Genomic DNA, 15,424 nt, shown 5'->3' on the forward strand with positions numbered 1-15,424 from the left:
TTTGGCCGCCATAAGTGTGGCAGGGTATGCTCAGACGTGAGTCCCTTGCTCACTTTGCCACTGGATTCAAGCAAGCCGGGCTGAAGACGGCTGGAATGCCAGAAACCGGTCCTCTGAAGCTTGTTTCCGGTCCAGGGAAGACATGGCTTGGCAGTTCGGGCTGGACTGTTCCCATGAGGCACAGGGTCAGACTGATTTGTATATAGCCATGTCTGAACTGGGGTGGCAGAGTGGGCTAAGGAACGTTGATGGATTAATCCCAGATCTTTTGACTGGGTGTGAGTGTTTGATTGATTCAGATGCTCCGTCCATCGCCAACCCCTTTTGTACCGCTTTTGGCCGCCATAAGTGTGGCAAGGTATAATCAGACGTGAGTCCCTTGCTCACTTTGCCACTGGATTCAAGCAAGCCGGGCTGAAGACGGCTGGAATGCCAGAAACCGGTCCTCGGAAGCTTGTTTCCGGTCCAGGGAAGATATTGGCTTGGCAGTTCGGGCTGGACTGTTCCCATGAGGCACAGGGTCAGACTGATTTGCATATAGCCATGTCTGAACTGGGGTGGCAGAGTGGGCTAAAGAACGGTGATGGATTAATCCCAGATCTTTTGACTGGGTGTGAGTGTTTGATTGAATCAGATGCTCCGTCCATCACCACCCCCTTTTGTACCGCTTTTGGCCGCCATAAGTGTGGCAGGGTATGCTCAGACGTGAATCCCTTGCTCACTTTGCCACTGGATTCAAGCAAGCCGGGCTGAAGACGGCTGGAATGCCAGAAACCGGTCCTCGGAAGCTTGTTTACGGTCCAGGGAAGACATGGCTTGGCAGTTCGGGCTGGACTGTTCCCATGAGGCACAGGGTCAGACTGATTTGCATATAGCCATGTCTGAACTGGGGTGGCAGAGTGGGCTAAGGAACGGTGATGGATTAATCCCAGATCTTTTGACTGGGTGTGAGTGTTTGATTGATTCAGATGCTCCGTCCATCGCCAACCCCTTTTGTACCGCTTTTGGCCGCCATAAGTGTGGCAAGGTATGATCAGACGTGAGTCCCTTGCTCACTTTGCCACTGGATTCAAGCAAGCCGGGCTGAAGACGGCTGGAATGCCAGAAACCGGTCCTCGGAAGCTTGTTTCCGGTCCAGGGAAGATATTGGCTTGGCAGTTCGGGCTGGACTGTTCCCATGAGGCATAGGGTCAGACTGATTTGCATATAGCCATGTCTGAACTGGGGTGGCAGAGTGGGCTAAAGAACGGTGATGGATTAATCCCAGATCTTTTGACTGGGTGTGAGTGTTTGATTGAATCAGATGCTCCGTCCATCACCACCCCCTTTTGTACCGCTTTTGGCCGCCATAAGTGTGGCAGGGTATGCTCAGACGTGAATCCCTTGCTCACTTTGCCACCGGATTCAAGCAAGCCGGGCTGAAGACGGCTGGAATGCCAGAAACCGGTCCTCGGAAGCTTGTTTCCGGTCCAGGGAAGACATGGCTTGGCAGTTCGGGCTGAACTGTTCCCATGAGGCACAGGGTCAGACTGATTTGCATATAGCCATGTCTGAACTGGGGTGGCAGAGTGGGCTAAAGAACGGTGATGGATTAATCCCAGATATTTTGACTGGGTGTGAGTGTTTGATTGATTCAGATGCTCCGTCCATCACCATCCTCTTTTGTACCGCTTTTGGCCGCCATAAGTGTGGCAGGGTATGCTCAGACGTGAGTCCCTTGCTCACTTTGCCACTGGATTCAAGCAAGCCGGGCTGAAGACGGCTGGAATGCCAGAAACCAGTCCTCGGAAGCTTGTTTCCGGTCCAGGGAAGACATGGCTTGGCAGTTCGGGCTGGACTGTTCCCATGAGGCACAGGGTCAGACTGATTTGCATATAGCCATGTCTGAACTGGGGTGGCAGAGTGGGCTAAAGAACGATGATGGATTAATCCCTGATCTTTTGACTGGGTGTGAGTGTTTGATTGATTCAGATGCTCGGTCCATCACCACCCCCTTTTGTACCGCTTTTGGCCGCCATAGGTGTGGCAGGGTATGCTCAGACGTGAGTCCCTTGCTCACTTTGCCACTGGATTCAAGCAAGCCGGGCTGAAGACGGCTGGAATGCCAGAAACCGGTCCTCGGAAGCTTGTTTCCGGTCCAGGGAAGACTTGGCTTGACAGTTCGGGCTGGACTGTTCCCATGAGGCACAGGGTCAGACTGATTTGCATATAGCCATGTCTGAACTGGGGTGGCAGAGTGGGCTAAAGAACGGTGATGGATTAATCCCAGATCTTTTGACTAGGTGTGAGTGTTTGATTGATTCAGATGCTCCGTCCATCACCACCCCCTTTTGTACCGCTTTTGGCTGCCATAAGTGTGGCAGGGTATGCTCAGACGTGAGTCCCTTGCTCACTTTGCCACTGGATTCAAGCAAGCCGGGCTGAAGACGGCTGGAATGCCGGAAACCAGTCCTCGGAAGCTTGTTTCCGGTCCAGGGAAGACATGGCTTGGCAGTTCGGGCTGGACTGTTCCCATGAGGCACAGGGTCAGACTGATTTGCATATAGCCATGTCTGAACTGGGGTGGCAGAGTGGGCTAAAGAACGATGATGGATTAATCCCTGATTTTGACTGGGTGTGAGTGTTTGATTGATTCAGATGCTCGGTCCATCACCACCCCCTTTTGTACCGCTTTTGGCCGCCATAGGTGTGGCAGGGTATGCTCAGACGTGAGTCCCTTGCTCACTTTGCCACTGGATTCAAGCAAGCCGGGCTGAAGACGGCTGGAATGCCAGAAACCGGTCCTCGGAAGCTTGTTTCCGGTCCAGGGAAGACATGGCTTGGCAGTTCGGGCTGGACTGTTCCCATGAGGCACAGGGTCAGACTGATTTGCATATAGGAGGGTATGAGAGCAATTAGCACCTGGATGGACCAGAACTGTTTAAAACTAAATTCTGGCAAGACGGAGGTCATGCTATTCGGTGAGCTGACCCCGTCATGGTCCCCAGTCTGGTGGCCATCGGAGCTGGGAGCTCCTCCCCTACCGGTATCAAAAGTCAGAAATCTGGGAGTCTTATTTGACAATAGGCTAACTTTTGTCAGCCACGCTAACGCAGTGGTCTCAGCGTCCTTCTACACCTTAAGAATGGTAAAGAAATTACTCCCTTTTCTACCCCCAAACGCAGGCAAAACCTTAATGTCCACTCTGGTTTTGTCAAAGGTGGATTATTGCAACGGCCTATTGTTGAATGCACAGGAGCAAGTTTTGAACAAATTACAGCTTGTGCAAAACGCTGCTGCAAGGATCCTAACCGGCACACCTAAATTTTCTTCCATCTCTCCCATCATTCGTCAACTACACTGGTTGCCGATCAGATGTTGCACAAAGTTTAAGGCCTTGTGCATCATATACAAAGCACTGAACAATACTGGACCAGATTTCTTTAAAAAATCTATCAGTGTCTGCAAACCCAACCGATCCTTACGTTCATCGGCATTTCAACTGCTTAACATCCCACGCACAATGAAAGCAACATGGGGAGACAAACGCTTCGTGGTTGCTGCCTCGAAATTATGGAACATGCTTCCTCCTCATATTAAACTCAGTTTATCTTTACTAATATTTCGGAAACACCTTAAAACTTGGCTTTTTGACCAGTAAATTTAGCAGGAACCCCTTGCAATCTCTGTGAACTCCAGCGCCGAGACACCGGAAGGTAATTGTGCGCTATAGAAATTTTATAAATAAATAAATAAAATAGCCATGTCTGAACTGGGGTGGCAGAGTGGGCTAAAGAACGGTGATGGATTAATCCCAGATCTTTTGACTGGGTGTGAGTGTTTGATTGATTCAGATGCTCCGTCCATCACCACCCCCTTTTGTACCGCTCTCCGGCGCTCTAGCGCCTCCAAGTCGGTAGTCGCTGCTCTGGTCCCGCGTCAAGAGGCTCACACCAGCCAGTGCTCAGTGCAAGCCAGAGACTCCTGGGCCCAAAGCGCCAATTCGGCCGTCAGCGCTTCTCCTTGTATCGGGCCGCCAGGGCTTCAGGTAGGGCTCTCCCGCTGATGTCAGCAGCCTTCGGGGGGCCGCGCCTCACCGCTGCAGTCTCTTGCGCTCCGACGAGCAGGAGTCCCAGGGCACTCGCAGTGTCGCGGTATCCCCGGGCTGAATGTCGCGACTCCCGCCGTACGTCGGGTGACGTAAGCCGGGCAGCTCACCACGCCAGTCCTAGGCTTTGCGGCCTATCCGGCCGAGTATTCAATCTTACCGCAGCTCCGTCTCAGGCTGTCGGCACTCTTCCGCACTCACCGCCGTTGGTGTCAGCAGTGTCCAGGGGTCGTGCTCCTTTGATTAGAGTTCTCGGGCTCCGTTTTGCAAGGATAAATGCCGGATTATGTGGGTGATGGTGCGGAGCTCTGCACCCAAGCATCCACCATCGGCGCTGGCAAGCTCCGCCCCCCCTAGACTACTCTGTTTTTGGGCCCTGAGTACATATAACGCTAGCGGAAGCAAACGGTCCCACGCAGGCCCTTCTGTGGACAGCATTTTCTTTAATGTTGATTTTAGCGTCTGGTTGTACCTCTGGACAAGACCATCGGTCTGAGGATGGTAGACCGATGTCTTCAGGTGTCGAATGTTCAGGGACTTGCAGACCTCCTTCATCATGCGGGACGTAAAGGGAGTCCCTTGGTCGGTTAAGACCTCTTACGGAAATCCCACCCGGGCGAACAGCTCCACGAACTTCTCAGCCACGTTGGCGGTGGTGGGAGCCCTTAAGGGAAAAGCCTCTATGAACCTTGTTGTGTAGTCAACAATAACGAGGGCATATTGTTGCCCCCTAGACAACTTTGGTAGGGGTCCGATTAAGTCCATCCCTACTCGTTCAAAGGACACACCAATAATGGGCATTGGTTGTAATGGAGCAGCCGTGGTCTGTGGGTGTTCTTTCGTTGGCAGATTTCACACTTTTTACAGAAGTCCTGCACATCCCTGTAGATACCTAGCCAAAAAAAATGACGCACAATGCTTTCAGTGTTTTTTTATTTTCCTGCATGTCCTGCCGTCAGATGAGCATGAGCAAATAACAGTACTTGCTGACGGAAGGACAAGGGCCCCAAGAGCTGAAGGCTTTTTCCTGCTTCTGCCTCCCTGTATAAGAGATCATTTTGTATGACAAATCTGGGAAAGGTTGGATAGGTGCGTCTTGTGAAGCATGCGCCGATTCCCAGGCATTATATACGGTTCTGTCCTCTGCTTGAGCGAATCTAAAACTGCGGTCCAGTATCCATGGCTCAGGTGTTATGAGTGCTGGCTGGGGCCCTTCTACAGTCAGGGGTGATCAAACAGAGTCTTCCGGAAAAGGGCAAGGAACTCAGGGTTGTCTACCCCCAGAATCATGTCCTCTGGAAGTGTATCCACTACTACTACTTTTACTGTGCACACTGGCTTGTCTTTAGGGCATATGGAAACCTGGGCTAGGGGATAGGGCTTGACATCCCCATGGACACAACGTATATGTACCAGGGTATCGGTAACATACTGACTGGGATGGACAAGATGTTCTTGGACCACTGACTGTCTGCACCCTGAATCTAAAAGGGCTTTTACTTCATATCAATTTACCCTTATACTCACGTAGAATGAGACCCCAACTCTGCGGAGTAAAGAACCGTTTTGGGTAGATAGCCCACTTCCATTGGCTCTTCTGTCTGACGTTTTCTGGGACACAAGCGGGCGATGTGCCCCCACTCGCCACACTCGAAACATTGGGGCCCGCGCAAAAGAGGGGATTCCATCCTAGATGGTCTGGGTCTTAAAGGTTCCACTATAGTTTTCATTTTCTTCTCTGATTTGGCTGGTGGTATGGTTTTGGAGTTTCTCTCTTGTTCCCAACCTGAGCCACGAGGTTGAGCTCTGGCATAGTTTGCTGCCATTTCTATGGCCTGCTCTACCGTAAGCCCTGAGTGCTGTCTCAGCCATCTATGAGACCCTTACGGAAGGGCCTCCATGATTTGCTCCAGGTAGATTTTGGCCAGTACATGTTCTTTGGTACTGGACTCAGGCTTCAACCACTTGTCGGCCATCATTTTGAGTCTGAAAAAAAGAGTTTTGGGATTCTCACCAGGTGACCCCTTTTCCTTTCTGAACCGGACTCGATAAGCTTCAGGGTCTAACCCCAGGTGATCCAGTATCACGTTCTTGATCAGTTGGTAAGGGGCATTGCCGATAGGGTTAGCCACCTGATATGCAAACTGTGCCTCTCCGGTCAACAATGGAGCCAGAAAAAAGGGCCACTTCTCCTCTGGCCATCCCAGCGCTCACACTGCCCGTTCAAAATTCATAAGGAAGGCATCAGGGTCTTCTCCCTGTACGTATTTTTGCAGGGCGATCCCTGAGGGGTTGGGAACATGTATTCTACTCTCTATAGGAGCTGGGCCGGTTGGAGGCGTCATGTTTTTCTGCATATTTTCCAGCTGGGCAGTGATGGTGTTTTTAAATAAGTCCCGATCTGCTTGAGCCGATGAAAGTTGTCTTTCAACTGCCCATTCCAGTTTCTCCTACCCCTTGATGAGATGCTGTATTAGGGTGTCCATCTCAGGATCACAGATGGTCTGGGATGGTAATCCCACTTCTGACACCAGTTGTACAGGGGCGGGATCAGGAGGTATAGAAGGAACTGAGTCTGAAACCTGGAGTAACGATTTTAAGGAGGGTTTTATTTTCATGTAAGCCTTTCTTCTCCTACTAGAGAGTCATATTCGTGCAAACTCGTCAGGCTCCGTTCTTACACCCTTGGGGAAAAGTGGAAGTTCCAGGGTGGTTCGGCCACGCAGGGGAGTTGTTGCAGCCAGACCGGTGACAGGGGAGGTGTTGCAGCCAGAACGGCGACTTCGACAGAGTTCTCCACAGGCGATGGTCACAGAATACACCGGGACCGTAAAGGAAGGAAAGAGAAAAGCAATCACGGGGACGTCCGGAGCAGGATATTCGGGGCCGGGAGTGAGGGAAACCAAGTGCGCAGTGTATTTACAAAAAAACGAGTACAGTGCCGATAGTGCTCGTGAGAGAAAAGGTACTGGGGAACTGTACAGAAATTTACACTGGCTGTTTAGTCCGTAGGCTGGGCACTCCGACCCACCCAACCCGCAACTCTGCCCGTACCTTTGTAAGCCACACTCCTCCCGCGGGAGCGTGGCAGGGTGCTACGCAGAGACGTTGGCCTCCTGGCTTGATGTTCACAGCTGGGCTCGTCGGGGCTTCGTCTTCTTCTTCTCGGCATCTTCTCGATTCCGCTCTCCGTCTTCACTCCGCAACACCTTCTTCCTCCGGGGAAACGCCGTTCGTCGTCTTCCGGGATCCTCCTCCTTTTGGCTCCGTGACGTTCCAAGTGGGCGGAGCTACGTGGTCCTGAAAGCCTGAATTGAAGGCGCCGTGTCCTGTTTCTTCCTCGAACTGCCAAGGGTTTTCAGTTTCTGACAGCAGCCACTCCTCTGGGTCAGGGGAGTTAGGCTGTTGAGAGGGAACAGAAAGGGGTGTCAAGGGTACAGCTGTCCACCAGTCTTGAGTATCACCCTGTTCTTCACATGAACGTCCCGGTCCAGCCCCGTCACAATGGGCAAAGAAGAAAGAAGAGTCCAGTGATAAATCTACATTAGCGTTACCTGTGAGAGAAAAGGAAATAGTTGCAAATGAGTTCCCGATGAGAGAAATACCTGAAGGATGGTATGTACATGTTCCTTGGAGTAGACAGGACATATTATCTTTTACAAATGATTTCTCCAGATTTAACTTTGCGAAAACATCATCTGAATTTGAATAATAATACTCTAGTTTTCCTGTTTGATAAAACAGGCTTGCAATCACACTACACGTGACACCATATGTAAGTGGAAAGTTAAAAGTCGTTAATGCCATGAATAAAGTAAAGCCTGTTAGAGTCATGGGGGAATTCTTTTTTGGAAATAGATGAATTGAGCCATGAGTATGCCTTCAAAAATAATTTGACATGTAAAATGAGAGTTTAGGAGATAGCATTTTTAGATATGGTTGAATTGAGAAGAATTGCTTATAAACATAGTGAAAAAAGTAAAACATGAGAAATCCAAATATTGGACATTTGAAGATGAAAACATTGATGATAGAAATATGAACGTGGCGATAAATATAGATGCTCCATTGTTAGGGAAATTTTGTATAAGAAGAGACAGCACTGTGTATGGCAATTATTTTGTGGGAGAAAGTCAATGTAAAGACACCTGTAGAATCATAGGCGAAAAATCTTGGGGTTCTATTCGACTCTGATCTATCCTTTGCTCCCCAGGTTAACCGGGTGGTTGGAATGTGCTTCGGGATACTGAAGAGCCTTCGCAAGGTCCTTGACCTATTACCGATTGGTGCCAGACAAACTCTTGTGCATGCTTTGGTCACATCGAGACTTGACTATGCCAACCTATTATATCTGGGTATTACGGCCAAAAGTCTCAACCGTCTCCAAGTTCTACAAAACGCCACAGCCCGGCTGGTACTGAGACTCCCCAGGAGAGCACCCTCTAAAGCTGCCTTGAGGTCCCTTCACTGGCTTCCTATCCGGGAAAGGATTACCTTCAAGGCTCTCTGCATGTGCCATCGCATCTTTGGAGGCAAAGCACCCGGCCCGCTGAACAGCCTTATTACTCCCTACAGACCTGAGCGGCTGCTCAGATCCTCTGGGATGGGTCTGGCTGTTGTCCCCAAAATCCGTAAATCTCGGATGGGAGGTAGATCTTTCAGGCTCCTTGCAGCCAAGAATTGGAATTTGCTCCCCACTGAAATGCGTCTCGAACCTTCTGAGACTAAATTTCGCAAAACCCTCAAAACCTATCTCTTCCGCCTAGCATTGTTATAATCCTCTGACTCTCTTCCAGGTTCTCTTCAGCGCGGGGACACGCCGGTGTGCGTTACCAAGCGCTTTACAAAATTCCAAAATGAAATGAAATGGTGATTTAAAGGTGGAAAAGATCCAGTTTTATTTATTTATAGAGCCCTGGTATTTATTTGGTGGATCTATTCACAAAAATGGCGCATTTTGTTCCTTTACCCAAGATTTCTATGGCTAGGGAGATGGCTTTGGTGTTTATGTCCTCAATTGTGAGAATGCATGGCTTATCGTCGGTAATCATCTCTGACAGGGGGGCTCAGTTCGTGTCTCATTTCTGGACTGAGCTTTGCTCGGTACTTAAGACCGAAATACGATTGTCCTCTGCATATCATCCACAGTCGGACGGCCAGACCGAGCGCACCAATCAGACCATGGAGCAATATTTGAGGTGTCTTATTTCATCTTTGTCATGTGATTGGCTGACTGCTCTTCCCATTGCAGAGTTTGCTTATAATAACAGCTTGCATTCCGCATTGGGCATGACACCTTTCTATTGTTCACTGGGGTATTATCCTAGGGCCGTAGCGATTCAACCCACTGGGCATGTGCCAGCCATAGATGATGTGTGTAGGAGGTTGAGTGACATCTGGGGGTTGGCCCGAGAGAGGTTGCTGGAGTCCAAGGTTGAGATGAAGCTTCAGGCAGATAAACATCGAGCCCCTGCTCCTGCCTATAAGGTGGGAGATCAGGTGTGGTTAGCTTCCCGTAATTTGAGGTTGCAGGGTTCCCGCAAATTGCAACCTCGGTATGTGGGTCCCTTTACTGTTGTACAGGTGATCAACCCGGTGGCTTTGAAGCTTCAGTTGCCGCAGGACTACGGGATCCATCCTGTGTTCCCTACATACCCTCGGCTAGGTTACTGCCCCCCCCCTCCTCCTTTAGTGGTTGATGGACAGGTTGAGTTTGAGGTCCACGCTATTATTGATTCCAGAAGAAGGAGGGGTCGCCTTTATTATCTGGTTGATTGGAAGGGATATGCCCCGAAGGATAGGACTTGGGAGCCTGCTGGGGGGGTGCATGCACCACGTTTGGTTCGGTTGTTCCATAGGCGGCATCCCCTGAAGCCTGGCCCGGTGGGGAGAGTCATGGGGGGGGGGGGTACTGTTAGGTCTAGTCCTGTTTCAGTGACCATGGTTTGACATCACATGTTCCTCCAGGATTTGGATAAAGGTTTGTCCTACCTTCATGTCCCTGCTTGTTATTGCCTTTGCATGGGTTCCTGGTTCCTGGTTGCTGATTGCTGGTGGCTCGTTCTGTCTTTCCTGTTATTTCTCACGGGCTCGTGAGGACAACATTGCTCTCATTCAAAAGACTCTTTTTTCTTTCCTTGTCTGGTCCTGGTATTGTTTCCCTCCCTTCCTATTGCTTTGCATTCCCCTGGTGTAGTTAGTTAGATTGCCCTGCCCAGTTTCCCTCTGTTCTGGCGTTACTAAGGTGCTCGTGTTGAGAGGCCAGGGGTTGAATGGGGGCTCCTGTTTACCTCCTCTAATTGTGCCTTTATGTCGTGTTTTGGTAGCGGTGAAACTTGGAGGAGGAGCGGTTCAGCTTGGGGCTTTTGCTTTGTTTGTTTCGCGTTCCGCTTTTCCAACCGCTCCACATCGTTTTGTGCGGAAATGACGGTTTTCGGGTCATCCGCGATTAGAGTGATTCTCGAGTGCCTTGTTTGCCGGTTCAGCTTTCCTGTCCCCATTCCTGGTGCAGTTTGTTTTGTCGAGCATAAGGTTTTTTTTTTAACACATGCCAAAGGCTGGGCATGTTATGTTTTTTTCCCTGAAAGCCCTTTCTACTATGAGAGACATCATTTAAACGCTGGAGTCTTCCTTTACTGTCCAAGGGAATTATTCTTGGAATGATCTCCATCCGATGCCCAGTGTCTCCACGAAGCTAAACCTGCATCAGCTCCTGGTAAGCAAGTGGGATTGTAGTGGCAAGACATGGTCACTGTAGTTTGGGTACTTTTGGGATTGGCACATATACTGTAAGATGTGTTCCTTTTTCATTTGCTTAGGTGCAGAAGCGTGGAGGAGGGAGCAGTCCCCTTTATTCCAACAAGGGTGGAAGACTTGGTGTCTCCTCAAAATACCACCCTCTTTCCAGGTCCATCGGCACACTCATAGTTATTGTTCTGTGAGTGGCATAGGGGCAGGGGGAGTGGATTGGTGCATACTTCGTTCCTGCAGTGCATGGGCTGAGTGGGTGGAACCCAACAGTCTGGTTAAAGGCAGGATGTAGACAAAGAGAAGAAGATGAAATTTGGGTCTATAAAGATGAAAGACCAGTAATGCCCGATAGCATGATCTCAAATATGGCCCGAATGTATCATGGTCAAGCTCATGTTGGAAGAGATGCTATGCTTCGTCTATTTAGGCAGACGTGGTATAATCCCAAGTTTAGGATGTTCGCTAAAAGCTTGTGTCAAAGATGTCTGGTATGTCAGCAGTTTAATCCAAACAGAAAAACCATTGTGAGTCTGGGAACCATAGGACGGGAGGGAGGTCCATTTACAAGAATGCAGTTGGATTCCATAGAACTTCCACCTTGTAACAGGCTCAGGTATGTTTTAGTGATCATTTGTCTGTTCTCTCGATGGGTGGAGGCTTTCCCCACGAGGAGGAACGATGGTCTAACTGTTGCAAAGTTGCTTTTACGTGAAATAATTCCAAGATTTGGATTTGCAGTAACGATCAAACCTGATCGTGTAACGCACTTCCAAAATGAACTTTTGCAAATGATCTGTGAAGCCCTGGACATTCGTTGGAAACTGCATTGTGCTTACAAACCTGAGGCTTCAGGGGTAGTTGAACAAGTGAATGGAACAATAAAAAACAGGATTGCAAAAATGTGATTGGCAACACGACTGAAGTGGCCAGACGCCTTACAACTTGTTTTGATGACCTAAAGGAGCATACCTGACAGAAATACTGGATTACACATGAGTCCACATGAGATTTTAATGGGCAGGGTGATGAGACAAGCATTTGTGCCAGTTGATAAACTGTTAACTATTAATGATGACATCATACTGGATTACTGCAAAAACCTGTCTGTCGTGGTGACTTCTGTGTTCCATCAGGTGGGAACTGAATCAAACACGAAAGAGAAACATCCAGCTCATGATCTAGTTCCTGGAGATTGGGCGGATAACGGTACATCGCAGAAGAAACTGTTTGGTGCCTCGCTGGCCGAGACCGATACAGGTCATATTGGTCAGCACCACTGCAGTTAAATGTGCCGGAGTAAAGACATGGTTCATGCAAGTCACACCATTTGTGTGCCTGAACCTGAGAATCTAAACGAAGAAGGTGAAAGCACAACTGATTCTGATTCTAAAGGTGAACCAGAGAGAAATCCAGATACTGAAGCTCGACAAGAACGTCGACATCTGGAGGTATCAGATGCTAGCTCTGCGTCTAAAGGAGAAGGAGAAGTTGTCGAAATACCGAATTCTGAAGATCAATCTGAGGATCGAGATTTGGTAGAGACCGACACGAGTAAAGTAAGGACACTGAGCAATGTGGAAAGAAGACTGGTGATCAAGAAAATACTCAAGAATAGTCTGGAAGCTCTGAAAGCAGGAACCAAAATCCTGACACTGGAAAAGAGGAAATAACTCACGATAAGGATGAGATTCCAAGTACCAGCTATGGAGATGTTCCTAACAGAGTGAAAGAACTGTCAAAAGAGAAAACTGATATTGAAAAAAAAAAAGACATTATAAAGTTTGTCATAAATAAAACTGTTGAAGAGACTGAAAGTGAAACTGACAACAGTGGAGATGAAAATCCATTGAGAAAGAGTTCAAGGAAAAGAGCTTGGAGAGTGGAACATAACACCACGGAGCCAAAGACAAAAAGAGTTTGTAAAGGAGATATTGGGCCTAAAGGGAATGATGGACTGAGATTTAAACTGGTTAACAAAGTAAGAAAACCAGAAGATCAAGCAAATGAATAACCAGTCAAAAGGAGTCGTTGGGGTAAAGAATAGAAGTAGTACAAAGGCCAAAAAGAGCGAGAAGACCAAATCAGAAGTACAAATTACCTGAATGGTCATATATAGTTTTACCTCCGATTGAAGAAGTAAATAGTAGCCACGAGAACTTATACTGCCCAAAGTCAAGTGAGTAAAGAACTGAATCACAGAGAAAAGTGATAATTTTTCAAAAGTATAAGGTAAAGACAGAACTTGAAATCCTGATATAGGAAGGACATTGTAGGTGACAGGTGAAAGCCTATAAGTGATAAAGGTGAAAGAATTGTAAAGTAGATCGCTGTGTAAAAAAAAAAAAAAAGGCTAACAATGACCATAAAGCGAAATGTTCTATCTTTAGAAAATGGTGTAGAATGTGTTTAATATGTACAGGATTATTAATATTGATATGGATAATTGTAGCTATTTTCATTCCTTTTCAGGATAACTTAGTGAAGTTGAAACATAATGGGAGTTCAAATGAACAAAATGTTGAATCAAAGTCTAATAAACAACATGTATATAGACCAGAAATGCATCGAGATAGGTCCATTAGTGATTACACCAAAAATACATTTTCAAGATTGTTATTTGAATATGTTAAGACTATGGATGCTAGTGACTGTTACGTTTGTGTAAAATTACCTCCATCTGTTTCAGAAGGGCTGACGTATCACCATCTTCCACTTACATATGGTGTCACGTGTAGTGTGATTGCAAGCCTGTTTTATCAGACAGGAAAACTAGAGTATTATTCAAATTCAGATGATGTTTTCGCAAAGTTAAAAGTCGTTAATGCCATGAATAAAGTAAAGCCTGTTAGAGTCATGGGGGAATTCTTTTTTGGAAATAGATGAATTGAGCCATGAGTATGCCTTCAAAAATAATTTGACATGTAAAATGAGAGTTGAGGAGATAGCATTTTTAGATATGGTTGAATTGAGAAGGATTGCTTATAAACATAGTGAAAAAAGTAAAACATGAGAAATCCAAATATTGGACATTTGAAGATGAAAACATTGATTATAGAAATGTGAACGTGGCGATAAATATAGGTGCTCCATTGTTAGGGAAATTTTGTATAAGAAGAGACAGCACTGTGTATGGCAATTATTTTGTGGGAGAAAGTCAATGTAAAGACACCTATAGAATCATAGGTGGTTGGTGATTTAAAGGTGGAAAAGATCCAGTTTTATTTATTTATAGAGCCCTGGTATTTATTTTATTTGCGGAAACAAAGCTTATTATAGGTTACCGGACCACTGGTATGGGACATGTTACGTGGGGTTGGTCTTTCCTAAAATCTTTCATTTAGATAGAGGTACTAATGGAATACATGAGATAGGTAAACCTTTAAGTCATAGAAAAAGGGAAAGTGCAATAGAAATAATAGGTGACATTTTTGGAGCACTGAACCCAGCAGTGGGAATATCTTTTAATGCAAACCGAATTCGAAGATTATCAATGATAGTAGATCGTTTGCCAACAGACACAGCAGGTGGATTCTTAATGGTAAATACTGAAATGGTTGCTATGAGAGCTATGGTGATGCAGACTTGTCTTGCTCTTGATATAATACTAGCAAAAGAAGGAGGAGTTTGTGGAATTTTGAAGGCACAGCACTGTTGTACCTACATTCCAGACAAAAGTCAAAATATTGAAAAGTACATTACAAACGTTACAGAGTTGCATAAGGAAATTGAACTACTGGAGGTTGATGGTGTCCTTGAAGGACTTGGTAAAAGTTTTTCAGCAGTTAAACATTGGTTTCAAGAAATAGGTAGTTCAATTATAGGTAAGATACTAATTCCAGTAACAATAATAGTATTAGTCTTTTTGATGGTAAGATTATGTTGCATATATAGAAAAAGAAGGAATGTTAGAAAGTCAATAAAGAAAGCAATTCAAGAAAAACGAGAAAGAGAAATTTGTGATATAGAGATGGAGGAATTACAAGAATGGTAAATACTGAAATGGTTGCTATGAGAGCTATGGTGATGCAGACTCGTCTTGCTCTTGATATAATACTGGCAAAAGAAGGAGGAGTTTGTGGAATTTTGAAGGCACAGCACTGTTGTACCTACATTCCAGACAAAAGTCAAAATATTGAAAATTACATTACAAACATTACAGAGTTGCATAAGGAAATTGAACCACTGGAGGTTGATGGTGTCCTTGAAGGACTTGGTAAAGGTTTTTCAGCAGTTAAACATTGGTTTCAAGAAATAGGTAGTTCAATTCTAGGTAAGATACTAATTCCAGTAACAATAATAGTATTAGTGTTTTTGATGTTAAGATTATGTTGCATATATAGAAAAAGAAGGAATGTTAGAAAGTCAATAAAGAAAGCAATTCAAGAAAAACGAGAAAGAGAAAGAGAAAATTGTGATATAGAGATGGAGGAATTACAAGAAAAGGTCTTTAAAGAAACCAGCGAAGAAGATACTAGAGTATAAACCATACTAATCTGAAGAACTTGAAACATGTTTGGATAAAATTTGCAAAATTTTGGGAGATATTTGGTGATAAGATCACCAAAGGAGGGAGTTGATGGAGCGAGG

This window comes from Lissotriton vulgaris, chromosome 5 (assembly GCF_964263255.1).
Source record: "Lissotriton vulgaris chromosome 5, aLisVul1.2, whole genome shotgun sequence".
NCBI classification, from domain to species: Eukaryota; Metazoa; Chordata; class Amphibia; order Caudata; family Salamandridae; genus Lissotriton; species Lissotriton vulgaris.